The 23,117-nt window shown below is 34.5% G+C and overlaps 1 protein-coding gene and 1 pseudogene across 3 annotated transcripts in view; one reads left to right on the top strand and one right to left on the bottom strand.

Moving 5' to 3' along the window:
• LOC148942667 (inactive phospholipase C-like protein 1) overlaps nucleotides 1-23,117 on the top strand; it is a 440,344-nt gene that overhangs the window by 138,353 nt on the left and 278,874 nt on the right. The gene's annotated exons all lie outside the window — the stretch shown is intronic.
• Nucleotides 14,677-16,570, bottom strand: LOC148942668 (uncharacterized; annotated as a pseudogene).

The following is a 23,117-nucleotide window of genomic DNA, read 5'->3' as shown; positions in this document are numbered from 1 at the left end:
AAATAAAAAGCTGAAAGTAAGGAGCAACATTAAAAGTTAAAACCAACAGAACCTATTATGTATATGAGGGGGATTGCTTCCTGGTCAATACCTCACTCTTTACGCTAAAGTTTTTTTTATGACTTTCAAAAGAGCTAGCTGTTCTAGTTAAACGGCCTTTGTGACTCAAGGGTCATTCTTAAAGAATTGGAACAAAATTCGAACTTATTGACTTTTGACTAGGGGGCAAACCCTCTCATATACATAATGATTTCTGTTCATTTTAAGTTTCAATGTTGCTCCCTTCTTTCAGTTGAAAAAACTTACTCTTTTATTTAATAACGCTTACTACCTGCAATCTCAGGCCATGTAAGATGTCAGGAAAACAAAAATTCCTGATTTCCGCAAATTATGTTGTTTCTCATTTTGTTGACGTATCGGGCTAGTCTTAACTCTGCTATTTTGTCCTATTATATATATTTTTTGTTCTAGTGGGATGTATTAAATTCACGATTTTGACGGGTATTAAACGAAAAATTATGTCAACTATGCAGAAATTATAGAAAAATTGTGTTTACCTTGAAACATAGAAGGAGAGGGTGAAGATCAAGGTCCAAGATAACCTGCCATGTTAATGTCTGGTACTGCCATATATTTAGCATTTTTTTTTTGCATTATGTCAAAATTGACAAAAAAACATTAAAAAGGAAAATTCCCTCACGCGTAAAAAAGAACTCGGATTTTTATAATTTGTTGTGTCTACGTGAAGTTATATTTTCGGCCATTCTTCTATAGAAGAGGAAGCAATTTGCTAAATTTTTAGTTTTATCTTTAGCTGTGTTTTAAGAGAAATTTTAAGATCCCATTAAAGCTTGGGATACAAAGGAAACAACTGTCAGTGAAAATAAACAAAAGCCAGTCAAAGAAAGTCTCTCCAAATTGAAATAACCATCATACATTGTTTATTTACTATTTGTTTATCTTCTCCTACCGTTTCTTTTCCTAAGGAGTCTGTTCAGAAAAAAGAAAATATTATCTTTGATAAACTTGATATCATGATTTTGGTTAGTAACTGCCAAGAAAACGCAAGCAATATTTAAGCGAAAGGATAATGCTGTTTAATGTCAATGGGCCCAATCTTCTTCCATAAGAGCATCTGAATAAATCGGATTTTCAGATGAAACAAATCGCCAATGATTGGGTTGGTGATACCAAAAAATATACCCATAGTAGCAATATTCTGGCTTTCAGAATTAAAAACCTCAAATGTTTACAAAAGAATTTAAAAAATGCCTTTTTTTGACTAGAAAACCCCTAAAAAAATATTGGAACAATAACTTGGTTAGTTGGATAAATTTTGCTCAAATTTGAGAAAAAAAAAAAAAAAAAAAAAAATCAGTTATGACGTTAAAACAAATTCATCTTAATCTTCACCAGGAACAAGGATAAGGAATGGTAAAGTGATATATGTTTTGTCGTTAAAAATTTATTTTTCTATAATCTTTTGTCAAAGATTTTATTTTTAGTTAGTTTGATTGCTGTTCTATGCTCGTTTTTTTTGTCTTTTGTTTTTTTCGTTACTTGACATAAGAAGCGAATTAAGATCTATTGATTTTGTGATTTACTTTTTAAAAATAATGGTCTTAGCGAGTGACGCAGATAGGTGACTAGTTATGTAGGCCTGTGGTTCTCAAGCTGGATACCATGGTACCAGATGGTACCGCAAGTGCATGCCACGGGTGCCTTGGTAAAAACCAAAATAGTTGACTGGAATTAGATATTATTAAATAGAGCATGAAGATGCTTATAAGTTCAATTTAAGTTGTCCTCCCTTGCTACCACGAAAGAGTGGAAGATGGAATACAGACATTCTCATTTAGCCCGTAAAGACAAAGAATTTTTTCAAAATTTTTTGCTTTGTCTCTTCAGAAAGGGTCATCCATGGTGTAGAGGATTTCCAATTATGAAAAATGACAATGCAACTGATAATAAGATAAGACTTATTCGCTAACAAAACGCAACATCTTGATAACAAAAACAACGCACACGTCCCCAAAAAGGCCCCATGGAGTCATGGAGCCTTTGGGAGAGTGAAGGAAAGAGGGATAGAGACAGTGTGTGCAAAAATTCTAGTGATTTGGAAGAATTGATTCTGATAACTCAACAAAATCTCAACCGGCTTGAGCTCAAGAGCCGTATTTTTATACCCAATTTTTCTAACTCTCCGTAAACCTCCCGAGAGATATAGAAGAGGGTCTGGAGAGGGATAAATTAGTGTTTAATCCCCATTTGGACTAAGCCTGAAAATAGGTGCTGCTGGGTGATAGTCCTTTCTTATTTTAGAAAGTATTTTATTTGTAACATAAAAGATTACATTCACATGCTTGCCAGCACAAAATTTGGAGAGGTATGTGTGGTTGGGGGGGGGGGGGTATCATGAGTGCCACCATAGAATTTACGAGGAGGAGGAGATAACTGTTGCTAAGAACTTTGTTTTTATCGGCGTTTAATGGGAATGTTAGGTTTTATGTTAATTTGAACCCATTAAATAGTTTTCGGTGATGAACTGTAAGAACAGAGCAATTTGTTTTAATTGTAACCAGAACTCTACGAAAAATGACTCTTGACTGCAATTATAATTTGTAATTAATTTTGGCATGGACCCATAAACACTCCTGGGTCGAGGCTCAAGCTTTAGGTGCCCATTGCATCTACGCCTCCATAAAACAACTAATTATTGGCTTGGGAAGTCCAAATTAAATTTGACTCCCCCGTCCTTGCCAAACCCTTTGCCAGCTGTCGAATCCTTCCTTTCCTCACAATATCCTCCAGCTTGACACTTAAAAGATAGAAAAACTTATTGGTGTCTACTCCTAGTCAGACAATCCTCAATCAGATTCCTCCTCGTTTCAAAAGTCATCTTGTACTTTTGGCATAATGGGGAATCCACCATCCAAATTCAGGAGAGGTGCTTCCCGAAACTTCCAGTTGCTGTTGTGGTTTCAGTTACCATTCTTATCTCAGGCCTTCTTAGGTGTAGTATAGGCATACCGCTTTCCAGCATCCCTGAACAATGGGGATGAAAGGTTTAGGTCCATATTCTCTCAGTGATTCGAAGTTTATAAAACCCAGCCCACAAAACGTTACGAACTTAAGATAATAACCATATTTGCAAAATATGAGGATAACACTCTTAAAGGATGATTTGTTTTCTACGAAATCTATAATGTTTAATATAATCTTCTATAATGTTTATCTATATGAATCCATCTATGAAGATGTGAAATTTTGTCTCTTTTCCAAGATGGTTTATCACGAAAGCTTGTCTATTTGTTTATTTTTTTCCCAAAGACTGAACGTATCGAACCAATTTTGTTTTCCCCCAAGATTGACAATGGTCCTAGAACGTCAAGAGCAGGCTCATTAGAGAAAAATTTCACACAAAGCTCTTTAGCCGACTTAGAACCGAGCAGCAAGAAGTCCCTGTGCTCTCTAGTTTGAATGGGGACTTGGTGCAATCCTGGACCCATCTTGGTAACAACCTGGTTTTATGTTTTACTGACCTTTTTATGTAGTGGAAAAAATTGTAGCGTAAAAACAATGGAAATCCTTTCTATTTGTAACATAAAACGGCAATTTCGGCTCAAAGAGTGTCAAAAAGCCACCAAAGGAAATGTCTGTGATAACCAGCCGATTAAAATTTATGGCAAATCTATATATTGAGGTTTCCAGTTTCTAAGAGTCCTGCCACGTGGTTGCAAACTCATTCCTAAGGATGTAGTTAATTCAATAGTCCAGTAGTCCATAAAAATCAAACGCCTAATATAAACATTTATTTAAAGATTCTTTTGCTAAGTTTAAGTTCATAAGTTTATTAATCCACATTCATAAACAAATAAATAAATTAAACAACACTTTCACGCTGGAAAAAAAACCTATGAAGGTTTGCGATCGCGCGAAACTCCACGTAACTACTTACCTATTAACTCAACTATTTACATAAACCTCAACTATTTAATTGAAACTATTATAAATAAACCAAAAATAGATAAACTATATCCTATATATATATATATATATATATATATATATATATATATATATATATATATATATATATATATATATATATATATATATATATATATATATATATAATAAAAAATAATAATAAAAAAAATATATAGAAAAATAAATAAATAACTGAATTAAAAATGATAATACATAAATAAAATATAAAAGAAAAATAATAATATAAAATATAAAATAAAAATAATAATAACCAATCCAGTCTCCATCACTCATTATGCTCAACTCCCTTTCCCCTCCCCCCCCCTGCCAACCGTATCTTAGCCCCTACCCACCCTTACGTTCCCAGCCCACCCTTACCTCTTCAGCTCTTCTTCCTCCCCTACCCAACCTACCAGCCATAATAAAATTTAACAAATTCCCCCTAAAAAATAGTCTTTTAAATTCTTTCTAAATTGAGGTACATGTTCCACCTCTCTAATGATCAATGGTAGCTCATTCCATACTGATGGACCCAGGTGTCTCATTGAAAATGAAGACCAGGTACTACGACACAACTCAAACACCATGTAATTACTTTGCTTATTTACATGAGTATACAGATTATTGTCAATTTGGTAAAAATTATTAAAAACATCAAGGGTTAAACTATTCTTACGCTGACACACCAATAATTTAGCTTGGTAATTTGCTATATGACCTATATTAAAGATCTTCAGGAACGTAAAACAAGCACATGTGTCACGTACATCCTGGACATACTTACCGATTGTTCTAACAGCTTTATTTTGTAGAACTTGCACTCTTCTACAGTTGCATAAGAAGCTACTGATCCAAAGGAGGCAACCGTAGGAGATATGTGGATAACCTAACAAATAATATATAGTTAAAAGTATTCTTTGAGGGAGAGAGTGCTGCAGACGTCAAAGTATTACTACCCCACGGGCAATTTTTGATGAAATTGCATCACTTTGACACTTCCATACCAGATGGCAATCAAGATAAAAACCAAGGTAGTGGAGATGATCAACTTGCTGAACCAGATTACCACATAAAGTTACCTGACCAGACACATCCAGTGGTGTACCAACTCTACAAAACGTCATTGAAAATGTTTTGCTAAAATTTACACACAATAGACTTAATGAAGTGAAAATCTCTAGCCTTCCCAATGCGGAATTCGCTTTTCTCACCAGATCCTTCACAGATGAGGCAAGCACAGTTAAAATGATATCATCAGCAAACGAGATAAGACATACATATTTCAAATAAACACGCGTAAGATCAACATAGATGAGGTAAAGCAAGGGACCTAACACTGATCCTTGTGGTCCTCCACACGTCACTGGAAATACTGCTGAACATACATCATTCAATACTGCTTTGAGGGATCTCCCTGTGAGATAACTTTCAAACCACTTTACGCACTTTCCGCGGACACCTAACGACTCCATCCGACTTAGCAGAGTTTGAAAATCAACTGTATCGAATGCTTTGCGACTATCTGTAAATATAGACGAAGGTGTTTCACCTCTGTCCATACCTCTGTTAATTGATTCTATAAGTTGTTGCAAATCATTTGTCTTCGAGTATCCTTTGCGAGAACCGAATTGGGTATAACTTAGCAAACCATTAGCCTGTGTGAAGCTATATAGACGTTTATGAACAACTTATTCTAGTAATTTCGAAAACAGTGGAAGGATCAAAATCGGTCTCCAACTCTCAGTTTCCATTTTAGCGCCATCTTTATGAAGTAGTATTAGCTTCACAAATTTTAGCTGCTGATCAAGAAAAATGTTCTTTTCAAGTGACAGGCTTACAATGAAAAGCAGACACGGTAGAATATAATGTATTATTGCCTTACACGCTCAGAGAAACAAGCCGTCTAGTCCCTCAGAATTTCATTTCGAAGATTTTATTATTTTAAGCAGCTCATCACTTGTACACGGATCAAAGGCTAATTCAAAACTCTCACCTCTATTATCACATATAATGTATTCTTGGACCTGTTGACATCTTTTTTTTTACACTATTTTGCACTTTAATACTGGAGAAAAAATTACCAAATTCATTTGCAATTCCAGACTTATCATTAGAGGCGAACCCTTCAAGTTGTACTTCATTCCTTCCGATTTCAGCATTCCCATTGGTCACTTCATTTATCAGTTTCCATGTTTCTTTCATATTTCCTTTACAATTTGAACACTTTATATCGTATTATTCGGCCATAGCTTTGCCACGTAATTTGTTCTCTAAATTGCAGTTTTTTTGAAAAATTCATATGGACCATCACTTTTATCATCTAGATATTTTTGATCAATCTCAATCCTTAGCTTTCTTTCTTCCAGTATTTCACTCGTTATACATGGCTTACGGGGTTCCTGTTTCTTCACTTTCATTACCTTAATAGGACACGAACTATCATGAATGAGTAGAATAACTGACATTAGATTATCAAGGGCTCTCGTAGGGGATTCTTCTTCAGAAAACACAGGGGTCCAATCGATAACACTAATCCCCTCCACAAACTTTTGAAGATTCCCTTTTTTTATTAACCTTGTCTTTATTTTCTTTTTCTTTGATCTGGGTAACTGAGACTTTACAACACTCACCGACGGAAGATGGTCAGAACCTTTAAAAGCCCCAATATCAGCATAACAAAGCTTCAAATCGGCAGAACGAACGAAGATATTATCAAATAGTGTCGAATTCTGTCCAGTAATCCTCATGGGTACACTCACAAGCGGGTATAGATCATTTGGTATTAAAAAATTTAAAAAATCAACATTATGGTTAGACAAATGAAGCAGGTTAAAATTAAAACACCCATACCAATATGACTAGCTCCAGAGAGTGCCTTCGAAATCAGCTGACCCATACCTCCCACAAAATCCTCCAGGTGAGCAATGGGTGGCTTGTACACCATACTAATTATATTTTTTCTCCCATCAAATTCAATTTCAATTGAAAAAACTTCAACCTTACCTTCAATCCATATACTAAGATCATCCCTTTCATTATAATTCAACCCATTATTTACAAGGAATCCAATACCACCACGACCCATCACCACTCGGTTCTTAACACAAAGATTATAACCTGGAAATGAATATAGTGAGAGAGACTGGTTTGAACTAAAAAATGTTCCACTTAGTCCTGTAATATCAAAAGAAGAAGAAAATTGTTAAATTAATTCTAAAATATCCACGTAGCTTGTAGTCACGTGAACATTCCAAGAACATAGTCGCACACTCTTTTCATTTAAATTAATTAAAAAAAAACTTTCCGAAAAAATAAGTTTTTCAAAAAAAAGTAAAGGCCATTTTAAACTTAAGCTCAACAGATACAAATACCTTTTAAAATTCAAACTCAAAACGACCAGAAATTACTATTAAAGAATAAATGTTACCCAAAACGAACAGAAATCAAATAAACAATCATAGCAAAAACATACAACAAGTAATGATATAAATGAATAAATAGATCTTAAAGTGTATAATGCTTAGATTGAATATGAAAATCAAGCTTAAGACGAAAAAAATATTTTCCTATTTAAGTACAAATGAAACTTAAAACGAACAGAAATTAAATAAACAATCAATGCAAACAAACATACAATAGATATTAATGTAAATTAATAAATAAATCTTAAACCGAGAGAAACTTAAATTGAACATGCAAATTAAGCTTGAAACAAACAAAAATCACTACAAACAAGAGTTTGGGTATGACCTCCTTCTCTCACTGTAAAAGTCTAAAACCTACTGCGTCATTGGCGCTTTCCTGAAAACCAATTTTGTGACAAATATTTTCATTTGTACTTATCTCTGAAAATAAACATTAAAATTATAGTAAAATTTTGAACTGATGAGCTTTCAGCAATAAATATCATTATACAAGAAATATTCAGTTTAATTTATTAGCTCTTTGTAAAGTTGTTAAAGACGAATATAGTTTCCCAACAAACAAGTGATTGGATACTGCCTCCTTTCCTAACTGTAAAAGACTGTTCAAGACGCATATAGTTTTCAGTAAAGCGCCAATGACGCAGTAGGTTTTAGACCTTTACAGTGAGAGAAGAAGGTCATACCCAAACTCTTGTTTCTGGTGATTTTTGTTTTTTTAAAGCTTAATTTGCATGTTAAATTTAAGTTTCACTCGTTTTAAGATTTATTTATTAATTTACATTAATATCTATTGTATGTTTGTTTGCATTGATTGTTTATGTAATTTGTGTTCGTTTTAAGTTTCATTTGTACTTTAATAGGAAAATATTTTTTTCGTTTAAGCTTGATTTTCATATTCAATCTAAGCATTACTCGCTTTAAGATCTATTTTATCATTTATATCATTACTTGTTGTATGTTTTTGCTGTGATTGTTTATTTAATTTCTGTTCGTTTTGGGTTTCATTTATTTTTTAATCGTAATTTCTGTTCGTTTTGAGTTTGATTTTTAAAAGGTATTAGTATCTGCTGAGCTTAATTTTAAAATGGCCTTTACTTTTCTTTGAAAAACTTATTTTTTCGGAATGTTTTTTTTAGTTAATTTTTGTCCGTTTTTGATTGCAAAAAATTTCATGTTTTTAAAAATTCCTTATTTCAAAATCGAACTTAAAAAAAAACAAATTTTCATCAAAGTATCAAAACTGGTATCAAAGTAACAATATCAAAGTGAAAAAATGGGTTTGTGTCAACCTGGGAGTTTTTATTATCTGATGTTTGAATCATTTTTAACAAAATGGCTCTCTCAAAATTTTTATTGGATGGGTTTGGGGAAAAAGGGCGTGGGGGGACTAGATTAAGCTTCGATCTCTTTTGACTCTTTAAAAGTGAACTAGAACGTTCTATTTTCAATCAAATGAGCCCTCTCTGAAGTTTATACGAGTATCCCTTCTATAAAAACAATATAAATCCCCAGAGTATAACTTACAACGCCTGTCCCTGGGAGGTTGTGTCGACCCTGGGGTTTCAATATCTGATGGTTGAACTATTTTTAACAAAATAATCACCTGAAATTTTTATCGGATGGGTTTATCCATCCGATACGCCCAAAGGCGTGGAGGGCGGGAGGGGTTCGTTGCCCTCCGATCTTTTTCACTCTGAGAAAATGAACTGAAACTTTTAATTTCCATTCAAATGAACCCTTTTTTAAGTTTTTACGAGCATACTTTCCATAAGAACCCTATTTGCCCCCCAATCGATGTGTAAAACGCCTGCCCGGGCACGGGGGGGGGGGTTGTGTCGACCCCTTAATTTTTCTTATCTGATATTTGGGCGATTTTAACTAAATGACCATACGTAGAGCAGTTTTGTAATTTGATCTTTGATCTATTTTTAACAAAATGGTTACCTTAAATTTTCATCTGATGTATTTGGGGGAAAAGGGCTTGGGGGGCCAGTTGCCCTCTGATCACTTTTGACTCTTAAAAAGGGCTGGATTTCAATATCAAATCAAATGAGCCCTCTCTGAAGTTTATGCGAGCATCCCTTTAATATGAACAATATGTGCCCCAGGGCATAAATTACAACGCCTGCCCCCGTGCCCTGGGGGTTGTGACGACACACTGAGTTTTTGTTATCTGACTTTTGGGAAATTTTTAACTTAATGCCTATCTCAAAATGTTTATTGGATGCATTTGAGGAAAAGGGGCGTGGGGGGCTACTTGACTTCCAATATCTTTTGACTCGAAAACACTTAACTAGAACTTTCAATTTCCAATCAAATGAGCCATCTCTGAATTTTTTACGAGCATCCCTTCAATAAGAACCATATATTCCCCAAGGGCATAACTTACAACACCTGCCCTCAGGGCCTGGGGGGCTGTGTTGACCCCTGAGTTTTCATTATATGGTCTTTGAACTATTTAAAAAAAAATCTATCTCAAAGTTCTTATTGGATGGGTTTGAGGAAAAAAGGACGCAGAGGGGGGGAAGGGGGGCTAGGTACCCTCCAATCTCTTTTGACTCTTAAAAAGTGAACTAGAACTTTCAATTTCTAATCAAATGATACCTCTTTGAAGTTAACACAAGTATCCCTTCCATAAGACCCATATATGCCCCCAGGGCATAACTTATAACGCCTGCCCCCAGGCCCTGGTGGGCTGTGTCAACACTGGAATTTTCGTTATACGATCTTTGAACTATTTTTAACAAAATAGCTATCTTAAAATTGTTATTGGATGCATTTGAGAAAATAGGGTATAGGTGGGGGGGGGGGGGAACTGGTTACCCTCAAATATCTTATTACGCTTAAAAATTGAACTAGAACTTTCAATTTCTAACAAAATTAGCCCTCTCTGAAGTTTATACGACAATGTTGTCAGTAGTAAGTCGTATAAAGGTTAAAACCCTACCCGCAAACTTACGTCTGAGGCAGCGGGTTACCTGGGTTTGGTGGGGTGATATGAGAAAATGGGCTAAAATTTACCGACAACTAAATAATCCAGCATTTCCTTTGTGGTTTTTTTGAAACTGTCATGGGAGAACTGCGTCCTAGAAAATATTTATGGCGCTTGGGTCGGTTGCAACTTGACCAAGAGGTATCTTATTGCTCTGTTCTTGGGTATTATTATTGTGTTTGAAAAAGTATGTGATGCGTGCAAACAATTTTTGCACAGAGCAGGAAAGACCCTTCCTTGGCCCACTAGTGCTACCTGGGTTTTGTTGGGGTGATATGAGAAAATTGGCTAAAATTTACCGACAACTAAATAATAGAGCATTTCATTTTTACCGACAACTAAATAATCTTCAATGGAGTATAGAACTTTTTGCTACTGTATATTACCTTTAAAGTACTTTGGACAAACTAGGCAGACGATTCAATAATAAAGAGATTCAGTTTGCTTAGCCGGAGTGGTGTCAGATATAAATAAAAGTACAAAGTTGTTAACTAGTGAAAAACGATTTGGCAATAGTATAGAAAAAAGAAGTTTTTGTTCGAGAATGATTATATTTCAAATTAACCCTTACCTTGATTATTATCTTTTTGGTATAAAATTAATATGTAAAATCACTCTTTTACCACGTCACCGCCACGTTGAGGCGACACTGATAGTACTTTTGATTTTGTTTTTACTTTGTGAAGTGTATACGTATTATTTAAAAAATACGCATTACATAGTTATACATTTAAATACAATTGAAAATACAAGGGAAGGGCCAACACCGCAACTGCCAATGAAAATGTAAGTGATAAAACTGTAATCAATGTATAAGGAGTATAAAGAAAAATAATTACCCTTTGAATTTCAGCATAGGTATTCCATTTTAATTAGACATAAAAACAAAATTTTTTTTGTCGGTTTCTTTTTTGGTCAGTACTGTTGTTAATTTTCAGCTCATGACAGCTTTGTATAAAAAAGCATACAAATGAAGAATTATAAAATTATAATGTTTGAGAACCTTGAATCAAACGTGCTGAACTACAGTTGAAAAAAAGTGGAAGATAACAAAATTTGGCAATATTTTAAAGCTAATCTTCAAAATTCTGCTAACATCAAATGTTATATTCGTGGATAAGAAATACTAATTAGTAATGAATCATTATTGCAACTTAACATAAGTTCTATTATTTGATTATTTTTAATAGTTTTTACTTCTTATTTCAGTTACCTTTCAGTTCGAAAAAAATATATGATAATAATTGTAAAATCATCTTGATTTCTGGAATAAAAATACTATAATATGCGAATAAAATATATTTCTAGAGTAAAAAATTTTGTTTTTTTCCTAATGCAGTTTGTATGTTCCCTGCATGTTTTGTAATATTCATCTCACCTCACTCACTTCCCAGAATGTTTGAAGTTTCATAATACAGCGAATAATTTCGTAATACAGTATAGTCTACAACGAATAAAGACAAACTGAAAAATAAATAGCCAATAAATACAAATTGTCTATTAGAAAAGCACCTAGAAACTACAAACTAAAAAGCTCTTAATAACCATGCAAAAAGAAAAATCGAGAAGAGAGGGAGGAGAGTTAGGAGGAGAGAAAAATAGATATTACTTCAACTCATGGTGAAGTTGGAATCAATTATATGAAAACAAATTTAGTAGCTTTAGCAGTTGATTTCAATCTTTTATTATGACCCAAGCAACTAAAATATAAAACACACAATAAACACAGCAAAGCACATGAGGTAGCATTAACACTTGCAAAGGGAGAGCAAATTCGGGCTAAGAAGGTAATAGTACATATTGCTTCTTCTATATTAAACTGTCTGTAGAGAGGTGGTCGACGTGTGGTCTACATAACTCTTACAGTCATCGTTTTGATGAGCTTCACAAGTCCCTCTACTAGGGTTCGATAAGCTCTGATGTTCTTTGTTTTCGAACAGCCTTAACTGATCGTCTTTTGTGATTGTGGAGCAACCTGGGTGTATCACAGCATTATAGAATTTGCCGGTTTCAATTTGATTGCATGTTTCGGACGGATAGTAGTAGAGACGTGTTTTTGTCATGACAAAGAGGCAAAGCACTTGGCTTCGAGGCAGAGGTGATCCCATCTTGGGCAGTTTGCACCTCTATTCTAGTCCCTTTTTCTAATGCTTCATTGGGACCTAGATTACTACTTCTTGGGAACTAAACTTCTGATATTACTTCAGGTTGTGAAGGATAGAACTGGGATATATGAATCCAGTTTCTTCATAGTAAGGGCCCGGCTGCTCTTCTTAAAAAGTATGAACTTGGATTATCTCTAAAGTTCATTAGTGAAATATATTGAAAATTCATCCTTTAAAAAGGAATCTAAAGGACCAACACTTTTTATTGCGCATTCAAGTTTTATTGATAAATAACTTAAAAAAATTATTAAAAAAAATTATTCATTAGGTCCTGAAATCTATATTATATATGTGAGAAAGGTTTATTTTAAACCCGTCACTATCACTTAAGTGTTTTCTGACGTTTCAATACCTCGATGTTGGAACCTTTGGTTCTGGGTTTTTTTTTCAGATAAATGTCTTTCATGGTTTCTTTTCTTTTGAGTTCTTTAATTATCTCTTTCCCATCTGTAGAAATGATAAATTTTATCTTAATATTGGCTGCGCGATTTTTCATTTCTTTAACTGCGTAGTTTGTTTAAAACACAAGGCTTTAATTGTGCAGTTACGGGTGACCCGTCATAGCTAAAGTTACTTTTAGATAACAAGTTTGGTCCGTATTATCGAGGGGTGAAAGAAAGGGCATAGAGCTGATTCATTCGAAGTAAGTTTGTTTGATACATTTGAAGTAAGTTGATTCATAATCTTGGACTTTTTAGCCTAGGTAGAGTCCGGCAGCCTAAAGAAGGGCTGAGATTATATTATTTGCAGTAGGAAAAGAGTTGCGAGACATACCGTCATTTACTACATAGACACGGGGTCCGTTTACCCTCTGATGAGATAGTTAGAGATTTTAGTGGTGACTCAGTGTAGATGCATTCTTGGTATAGAGTTTAACGGTTTGACCATTCAATCACGTTACCATACCCTGGAGCATGGTATACCGTATAAAAGATACTAACATACTCTATATTTACGGAACAGTAGTGGTAAGTGCGAGCATTCCATTACAATATTTGTCGCCAGAGAGACTTCCCCTCTAGTAAGTGATGTAGCACCATTTTTTGCGCCAATATCTGGTGGCAGTCTTGGCTTACCACTAGAAACCCAATTTGTATTATTATTTGAAAATTGGGAACATACAATTTCCTTGGTGGAGCGAGATAGTTCAAGGCAAATCACGCCACCGTGTCACTCAATGGTTGGCAAACGACACCTTTCTGGTACAAACTAGCATTCCTAAGGCATTTTCAGACATTTTCCATCAAAAGAACCATATAAACTAGACTTAAACTTAAAGAATTATACACTACATCGTTTAAACTAAAAGAAAAATCCCAATAGCGTTTCTTCTGATGATTTGTGACAAAATACGCCAGCAGGGCACAATGTACCTTTTTAGTGGCAACATCTGGTACCCGTCATCATCACTTGAGCGTTTTCTGGCGTTTGGATATCCAGTATATATATATATATTTTTATATGAACAGTGGGAACATGCTATTTCATTGCTAGAACGTGATAGTCCAAGGCAGTTCACTCCACCATGGCACTCAATGGCTGGCACAAGTTACCCTCTGGAGCAAACCAGAGGGTATCTTCCTAAGGTATCTTCAGACATTTTCTTGGTAAAAATGATGCTTCCAAGTGTATTTTGGTAATTTTTCGTTTCAAGAGTATGATTTAGGATGTTTAGTTGTGATATTTCACGGTATTGCTTGCACGTATCACCGGTGTTGGTGTTTCAAAGAGAATTTTGGAAGAAGTTGCTTAATTTGCTGTTTCTTGTTTTGTCTCGTCAGCGTTAGCTTTTTTGGTGTTTCCAAGTGTGTTTTGGAAGTTTTTCGTTTGAAACGTTAGATTTAGGATGTTTAGTTTCACTGCTTCGTGGTTTAGCTTGTCTGTGTTAGCTTTGTTGGTGATTCCAAGTGTGTTTTAGAAGTTTTTCGTTTATAACATATGATTTAGGATGTTTAGTCTTGCTGTTTCGTGGTTTAGCTTGTCTTTTTAAGCGTTTTTGGTGATCCCAAGCGTACTTTCAAAGTTTTTTGTTTTGTGAGTCTGACTGTTTGCCTCTATCTGTGTGTTGGTGTGTCTGACTGAGTGTTTGTGTATTTTTTTATATTTAGACACAGCAGACCCTACAGAAGTACCTAAGGGATATTGCTTCGCATTCACTACATGCAACTGCTGAACAATTCTTAAATATGATTTGCATGTTTTCTGGCATCTGTTTTCGACATTTATAACAAGTGGCTCTTCTGTCCTGCATTAAAAGAGATTCAAGTACCTGGACAGCAAATTTGATTCTATATTTATTCATTAGTTCAATAGTTTTCTTATTTACCATTTCAGTATCCTCGTTATATAAATCAATGAATTTCTTTGATAGCATATATCTTCCTTTTGACATCTTGTACTTAGAAGGTGATGGAAGATCAATTGACATTGCGCTTCCCAAATAGGTTATTTCATTTGTATAGTCTTGGGCATATTTGACAACAAGAAGCCCACAGCTTGAAGAATCTACTTGTGGAGCTATTCTGCACGAGTCAAGTTCAAGTTCTATGTAGCGTTGATCCACTCCCTTCATCAGATTTTTTAGGTTGGAAAGAACTAGCCTCCCGTGAGCGTGGTTTAACGGCTTCTGGCTATCAAGAAGATAGAAAGTTTTCTTGGAGAAATCACATATTCCCAAAATTAAATGATTCTTTTAAGTCTTATTAATTATAAAACACAGCGTGAATAAATCGGTCCCAGAAACCACACTGAGATCCGACGTACAATCACTACCCCTCTCTTTCTGTGTATATTTTTAATAATTAAACTAAAAAAGCAGTGTCAAATTTAAAGTCTATACTAACTAGAGATAAAGATATGAAGAAGATCTCGGCAGACATTGATTCACGAGGGCTGAAAAACTTCCAGATGTTATCCCATTATCAGTCTACAGCAGTGATTCAAGATCTTGAAAGAAAATTGGAAACACGTCTGTGTCCCTCAAGGGAAAACCAGTAGCTCTCCACCAATCTAGTTTCTCTGCGTTTTCTACGATAGCAGAATCGGTAGATTTGACCACTATTCCAAAAAGCCTTTTTAAATGCTGGATCACTTGCTTTGCTTCGTCATACAAATCACTTATGGGCCCTTTAAACGGAACCATGACAAAAGGCTGTAGGAATTGGAGTCTGGTTAGCTTAAACACATAGTTTTTGTCTCCTGACCCTTTTTTGGGGTTTCACCAGTTGAATGGGGCTGTGCAGCCTTTTTTGAAAAGTCTCCACAAACTGTAAATCTTCAGCTTGCTTTGCACCTTTTGAATTATGATTCCCATCAGAGCTTTTCGATTGGGGTTTGGAACTCTTTTTAAGTGAAGCTACTTCAATAATTTCTTTTTTTTCATTTCTGAAACACGGTTCTAATGTATTATGCTCCCTGCTTGTTTTCAAGTCAGCTTTAGTAGTTTCATTAATTGACGGTAAAAAACTCCCCTCATTCTGATCATCACTATCATCAGTATACGACAATTCCTGGGCTACTAGAGACTCTACTGCAGGTTTAATATTGTAACAGTCCTGAATGGTTAATGAGCTTTTTATTCCAGGCCTCACGTGCCTTTTAGATCTCTCGTTCACGTTCTTGAGTGTTTTCAGCTGTATAACTGATTTTTCTGTTACTAGTGCATGCCCTCGAGATCTTAAAACTGCTAGTTTGCAAGGACATGCAGAGATTCCAAAATTACAAGAACAATCATAAACTTCAACCAAACTATTCCTCTTAGCACCCTTTGTCACAATTCTATTTCCTCTAACAGTGATTGTTTCTGTTCGTGGTGTCACAACATTAACCTTATTTCTAGTCAGATTTGAAACAAGATACACTTGCTTTTCGTTGCAAAATGTAACATGTCCCTTTCTCCATAGAGTTTCTGCTATGTCAACTAAACCACTTTGCTGGTGGTCTTCTCTTGTCGTATTTATTTCCCAAAAGGAATCTGATGCGTCTACTTCTTGGACCATACGCAGAAAAATTACATTCCTCGATTCAAGTGGATCTTCTTACTTCTTAGTATGAACTACGTTTTCCTTCTGTGCCTTCTCAAGGAGTCTATAATCTCTAATTCTCCTATATCCTCGGGACACGTGTGTATTATATTCATCATCTAAACAAAGAAGACCCAAGATATATCTATCCATTGGTATATCTCGCTTTTGTTGTATAACTCTTTTCATCACAGAATTGAATGACTCTTCGGTATTGTTGGTTACTCCGGAGACTGGATTAAAATCAAGAATCTTGGGAACGATGAAGGCACAATCATACTTCAATATGTCAGACTCCAGATTATCTCGAAAGTAGGTAAATGCGGGGATGGACCATTTCACGAGCCTGTCAGGTCTTTTTTTGTAGTACTCATGTTCACTTTTTGATCTTAGCAACTGAAGAATATCGTCTGAAACTAACTTGATGTCTTCTTTAGATGCCCCAATTTTCTTAAGTGTAGTTTTTGCATTGATCTAAGAGTGTAGTCAGCACTGAGCAGCCGGAATATGAGGAAATATTTTTTTTCTCGCAGTCTCTCGACCATTTTCTCTATCACTCACACAAATATTTTGCGGTGAATTGATGCTTGGTGCTTTCTTCATTAGAACTATAAACAACTCTTCGTGCGACTCATCTGATCTCTATGTGTGAAGTAAAAATGCACATGGAATCAGAGGAGTTGTCCCCTTATGGTTGAAGTCAGGGTATCGGAATGTCAGAGCTGAAACCTAGTAATTTCAAACGTGATATTTGGTATCAGAATGGAACACTATAGGGATACCGTGTTTTACAAAGTAATCAACCTCTATGATGGCAAATTCTTATATACAGGTAACGGCTGCTTCTCCTTGCCCAAAAAAATTTTCTGTCACAACAAAATCAGTTTCCGTCATAAGATATTGAATTATATTTCATGTTTCTTTGGATATATTGCTTTTTCTGGCCAAAGAAAAGGCATCCTTTACCTGCCGCTGACTTCTTGGAACATTTGTCTGCAGCTCCTTCACTGTCTTGCTTAACTCGTTATGGAAATGTTCTCGGGGCGTCAGTGTTGTGGTTTTTGCTACATTTTTGGCTCTTATTAATACAGATTTCTCAGAAGGAACAAAAGGGATAGCTTTTATTCCTTCTTTCTTTTTATGGTTTCCATGGGGATCACAATTGGATTTTCTGTCACAAGTACCAACATAATGAATCACCGTATATAGGCAGTGCTCAAGGGGACAGTTGAATGCACATTGCTCATATCGAAAGATATATCTCTTCAAATCAACTATCTTGCCTTCAATCATCCGTTGATTAACTCTCTTTCTGAAGTTTGGATGAACAGAGGGTACAGATACTGAGTGTCCCCCACTACTTCTGCTATAACGGTAACCATCGGCCTTGTAGTCTTGTAAGTATTCACAACTATCTGAACATACTGAAAAAATACTATCTGCAAGAGGTTAAGCTGGGACTTTGTTCTTGCAGAGTCTAAACTTTGATATATCAGTTTCGGGGGTGGATCTTAAGATTTTGGCAGCATCAGTAGATCTAAGTGTTAATTTCTTGGTTTTGTAAATAAATGGGTCCGCTGGATTAGGAAATGAGGTGCCCTGGATTCTTTTAATTACACTTAGTCGATCATTTTGAAAATTTTGTAATTTTTTGGAAAAAAAACAAATATTCAGAGACGGCTTATTAAAAGCCAATTTATTATTCTCTGCCTGTGTACTATAAATCTGTGTTTCGTAAGAGCCCTGGTAATTGTCTTCATATAGTTTATTGTCTATGTATACCGTTTTGTTAATGTTACTTTTTTGTTCTGTGTTTCTTTTATTGTTGTCATCATAGGCGTCATTAATCTGGAACTCATTTTCTACTTCCAGTTAAAAACATTCAACCAGGTTCTCTTGGCAGTCAACCTTTTCTATGTCCTTGCACTCTTTAGTGTCCATGCACTCCTTGAACTCTATGTCCAGCTTATAATTTTCAAAGGTCCCGTCGATATCAATCTTTTCTGACACCTTTGATTTAAAGAGTGTTTGGTAACCATCCTTATTTATTTTAACTCCCTGTTGTTCATCTTCTTTTGTGGATTTTGATATTATACTTACCATTTTGAGCTCATAGTCTTTCAAATACCTCTTATTTCTTCTTTAAAGCTTGAGAATTTCATTTTTTTTCTTTGTATATTTTGATGTATGTGCCACGAGAGACTCTTTTCTTATTCTTTTTAAACATAATACGAATAGAAATTACGAGTTGAACTAAAAAGACACGTATTTCATTGTCTTAAAAACTACATCCACGAGTCTGTGAAAGGGGATCCAAACTTAAATGAGTAAAGCATTACTAGAGAGCAGTTGGATGTCAAATCCCCCTAAAAAAGGGAACGAAACTGCTTCTCTTTCAAGGTCTTGGAAATTTGTTCAAAAAAAAATTCAACTTAATTTACTGAAAAAATGTGCATTGTTAGTTTATCGTTTTATGTTAGAACGATGATACTTACTTTCAGTTGAAAAACATTCTTTTTTTTAAATTTGTTTTATTATAATTTTTATAATACTGATTGTAAATTTTAAATAATACATTAAAATTACATTAAAATAAAACTGTTTTTTGTAATAAAAATTAAAGTTAAATAAACATTTAAACCGCTGATTTTCCTGGAATTAATGATCGATATTTTAAACAGTTCCTTACAGTTATACGTCATTTTACATTGATTTTACACTTTTTGTGATTGATTTTTTTAAAAAATAAAGCACGATGTTCCAGAGACAGATAGTTTTCAATAAAAAGGAAAGAACATAACAGACCTGAGACTTTTATGGTTGTGGTAGGGAGACAGGGGCATTAGACAAAATCCTGGTGGTATTTATTTTTGTTGACCATCTACAATTAGGAGGACAAAAATATTTTTGTCCACCCTCGATAAATTCCCCCCAGGACCGTCCTGTGAGCCCCCCCTGAAAACGGTTGTGGGTTGCACCCCGTACCGGGGTGGTGTAAGAGATCTCAGACCAAGAGATTGCATTTCAATTACAAAAATAGTCAAAAAAATACGTAGATATCTATTACATTCAAAAAATTTGAAAGGACAAATAAGTGTCTTTTGATATAAAATGACCCCATATTGCCCCGGGATGTAATATTTTAATTTATAAAAAATGTCGGTTGTTTTATTTGTTAGTGGGAATTGTTCATACACATATGCTGATATTTATTCCTTAAAATCTTAATTATTTTTTATTTATTAAGATTATAAAAGTTAAAAAATTAAAAAAAAATTCATTAAATTATAAATTATATTATATATTTTATAAAGCAAAGACTTTATAACACTCCTTAGGGTAATTTCTGTTCGTTATAATTTTGACGTGGGTTAAGTTTAGTGTGTGTTGGGTTTCATTTACTTATTGATAATGATATTTTATAGTTTTAGTCTTGATAGATTATTTTATTATATTCTTTTTTCATTTTTTGTTTAATGGAGTTCTTTTTTTTTTTTGGAAAATTATTTGTTGAAAAAATTTTTTGTGATTAATTTTTTTTCGTTTTACATTGACATGGTTTTTTTAAGTGAGAAAGATTTAGAATCTTCTGAATTTAAACATCAATTTCTTCCATAAGAGCCTTAAATACCCACAAGGCATAATCTTCGACCCTTGACCATCGTCTCTGGGGTCTGTCTCATCGAGAAAAGCCTCGCTGTTTGATATTGACACTATTTTGAATGGAATGAGGATCTCGTTATTCGATGTTGACACAATTTAGAACAACACGGAGTTTGGGTAGGGTGGGGAGGGTAACTGCCCTCTTATAACTGGTTCGTACTATATTACTCTGATGTGAAAAAAAAATACATTATGAAAACATCGTTCTTAACTTAGGCACTGATTCTGCGCTGCTTATGATTTTATTTTTTTGTCGTGGATGTATTGAAAAACAAAAGATACAGATCGTTTTCAATCAAATAAAAAGTACATAACAGGATTAAGTCTTTATGTTTTTGAAAAGGAGAAAAAAGCAGCACCCAAACTCCTCCTTTTGGTAATTTTTGTTTACAATATAAAAACAAATCAAGCACTGAACATAATATTTTCTCAAGAACAATTGCTGAAGTAGAAACAGCAAACAATGGCGGTGTCTGCTTTGACAATAAACTTTTCAAACACACAAATGTATTTTTTGTAGCTATATAAAATATTCTAATTCTAATTCTAAGTAAAACTTGTGTTTCATGAGACAACGTTACAAAATTTGGAACAACAATAAAAAATAGTCAAACTATAGCGTAAAGAGAAACGTATCAAGTAGGAGTGAACGCTCCTCATACGAAAATAATTCTGGTTCGTTTTATGTTATAACATTGCTCCTTACTTTCAGTTGAAAACATTCTTTTTATTTTAATTTGTTTTCTGATCATTTTTCTAATAATGCTTTTAAATTTTCAATAATACATCAAAATTGCATTAAAATAAAAGTTTTTTTTAACAAAAATTACAGTGAAATAAACAATAAAACCGCTTACCTTCTTTGACTTAATGTTAAATATTTTAAACATTTACTTACAGTTTTATGGACTTTTATATTGATTTTAAACATTGTGTCCTTAATTTTTTTAAAAACTAAAGCACGCTGTTCGAGAGCCATAGAGATTTCAATAACAATAAAAGGACATAACAGACCTTAGAATTTTCTGGTGTTTTTTGTGAGCAAGTGTCATTATCAACACTCCGAGGTTTATTACTTTTGTTCGTCCTTCGCTAATAAGTAGGGCACATTTATTCTTGTCAAACAGCGCTCCCGTACCAAATTTCCCGAACACTGAGCCCCCCCCTGAACAATGCTGGTTGGTGAAGCCCTTAGCAGATTGTGGGGTTGTCGATAAGTACCCGTGCGAGACGGGCACGTACCCAAGAGTACCACCAAGGAGGAGATATTTTCTTCAAAATAGTTAACAGTCCAACTAAATGACTTTTGAAATTCAACGAAACACTCCCTCCCCTGGAGGTACGATGGTAATCTATAAAAAATGTCGGGTGGTGTAGTTGGGAGTGGGACGTTTTATTGATTTGGTAGGCTGTGGCTGTGAGGACTAATTTTATGACGTGATAAATTTAAATGGACAAGACAGCTTCCCGGGAGTGACATTCTTAGAAAACATTTCAAACTGTGTGACTGTACTAGAATTCATATGAAAAATTTCTTTATAAGTCTCTCTTTATCTCTGCTGATTATATATTTACGTCGAGATGTTAAGGGTAATTTACCGAGGTAAAGTCTAGGGTGAAATTAACAATATCATACAGAAAATATTATTGTGGAAAACTGTTTAGTGCATACACAGTCATAAATTAGAACTTATAGTGTCCTTTCCGTGGATCACTATATGTTGAGTGCAGCAAATAAATGGTCACAAAATATGTTGCCATTGTTTGTCCATTGTATGCTATCGGTCATTGGGTGAATTTATGTTAACAAACGACCAGGCGGGCCATGACCCCCTGAATCCTCGTGTCGTTGACCTTGAGTAACACACATGTCGACACACGCTAAACTATGATCTCAATACTTTGAAGATTTTTCAACCTCAACCGTTGAAGGTTCTTTCCCTCAGAAAATACCCCCACCCCGCTGCCGCAGCTCATTGGTCTACAAACACTTTCGACTTATAAAAAAAGTACTTGAACTCTCAATTTCCGATCTAATGAGCACCCTCTGAAGCTTGTGCGACCATGAAACATATGTGTTGATGAGGAAGGGATAGTCTTGTACGACGCTAAATAAGTTCGGCTATTTGTTGGTTTTACTTTGCAACATTTCTGTAAGATACCACGATTCACCAATAAGTTGACCACTAACTACTCATTGATAAAAAGTAACTTTTCACTTAGCTTTTATTTTTTGGGTACGGGGCATCCCCCCCCCCAAAAAAAAAATATTCAACGTAATTTTTCCTTAATTGTCATAACTGTGCTCCAGCTTAACCCCCACCACGCCCTTCCCCCTTCCCAGGAATTTGAAGAAATTACGGCACTGTCAAAACCCCAATTCATTCAAGAGGCTAGAACATACTTTGCACTTTACTGAATTAAGTTTGAAAAAAAAACTTGTGTACTAGATTGTCTACTATTTCTAAAAAAATGTCTATATCATAATTGTAAGTTTGTAGCTCTGAAGTCTTTTTTATGAGTTGCAGTGAATTATAGTGTTTATTATAATAAGCGTCAAGCTAGATCGATAGTCGTGGAATTATAATGCACAAAATACAATTGGTCATTAAGACAATAACTAATTTCACCCCCCCCTTCTACTCTTCACATGTATTTAAAATAATTATTAATCAATGAAATACTAAAATACAGACACTAATTTGGTTGTATATAATATTACAAAGCTTACAATGTATTGAGATTCTTAGCATTCAAAAGTATAACAATAACTTTCCCATCATTACCGTAAAAAAAAATAAAACTCAAAGGAAAACAACAAATTTAGTTAGTGTTATTTTTCACGGGGGTATTTTCCATG

The sequence above is a fragment of the Artemia sp. Qi Xiang Cuo genome, chromosome 16 (genome assembly GCF_049724085.1).
Source record: "Artemia sp. Qi Xiang Cuo chromosome 16, ASM4972408v1, whole genome shotgun sequence".
Classification (NCBI taxonomy): domain Eukaryota; kingdom Metazoa; phylum Arthropoda; class Branchiopoda; order Anostraca; family Artemiidae; genus Artemia; species Artemia sp. Qi Xiang Cuo.
This window is presented reverse-complemented; position numbering and strand designations above follow the sequence as displayed.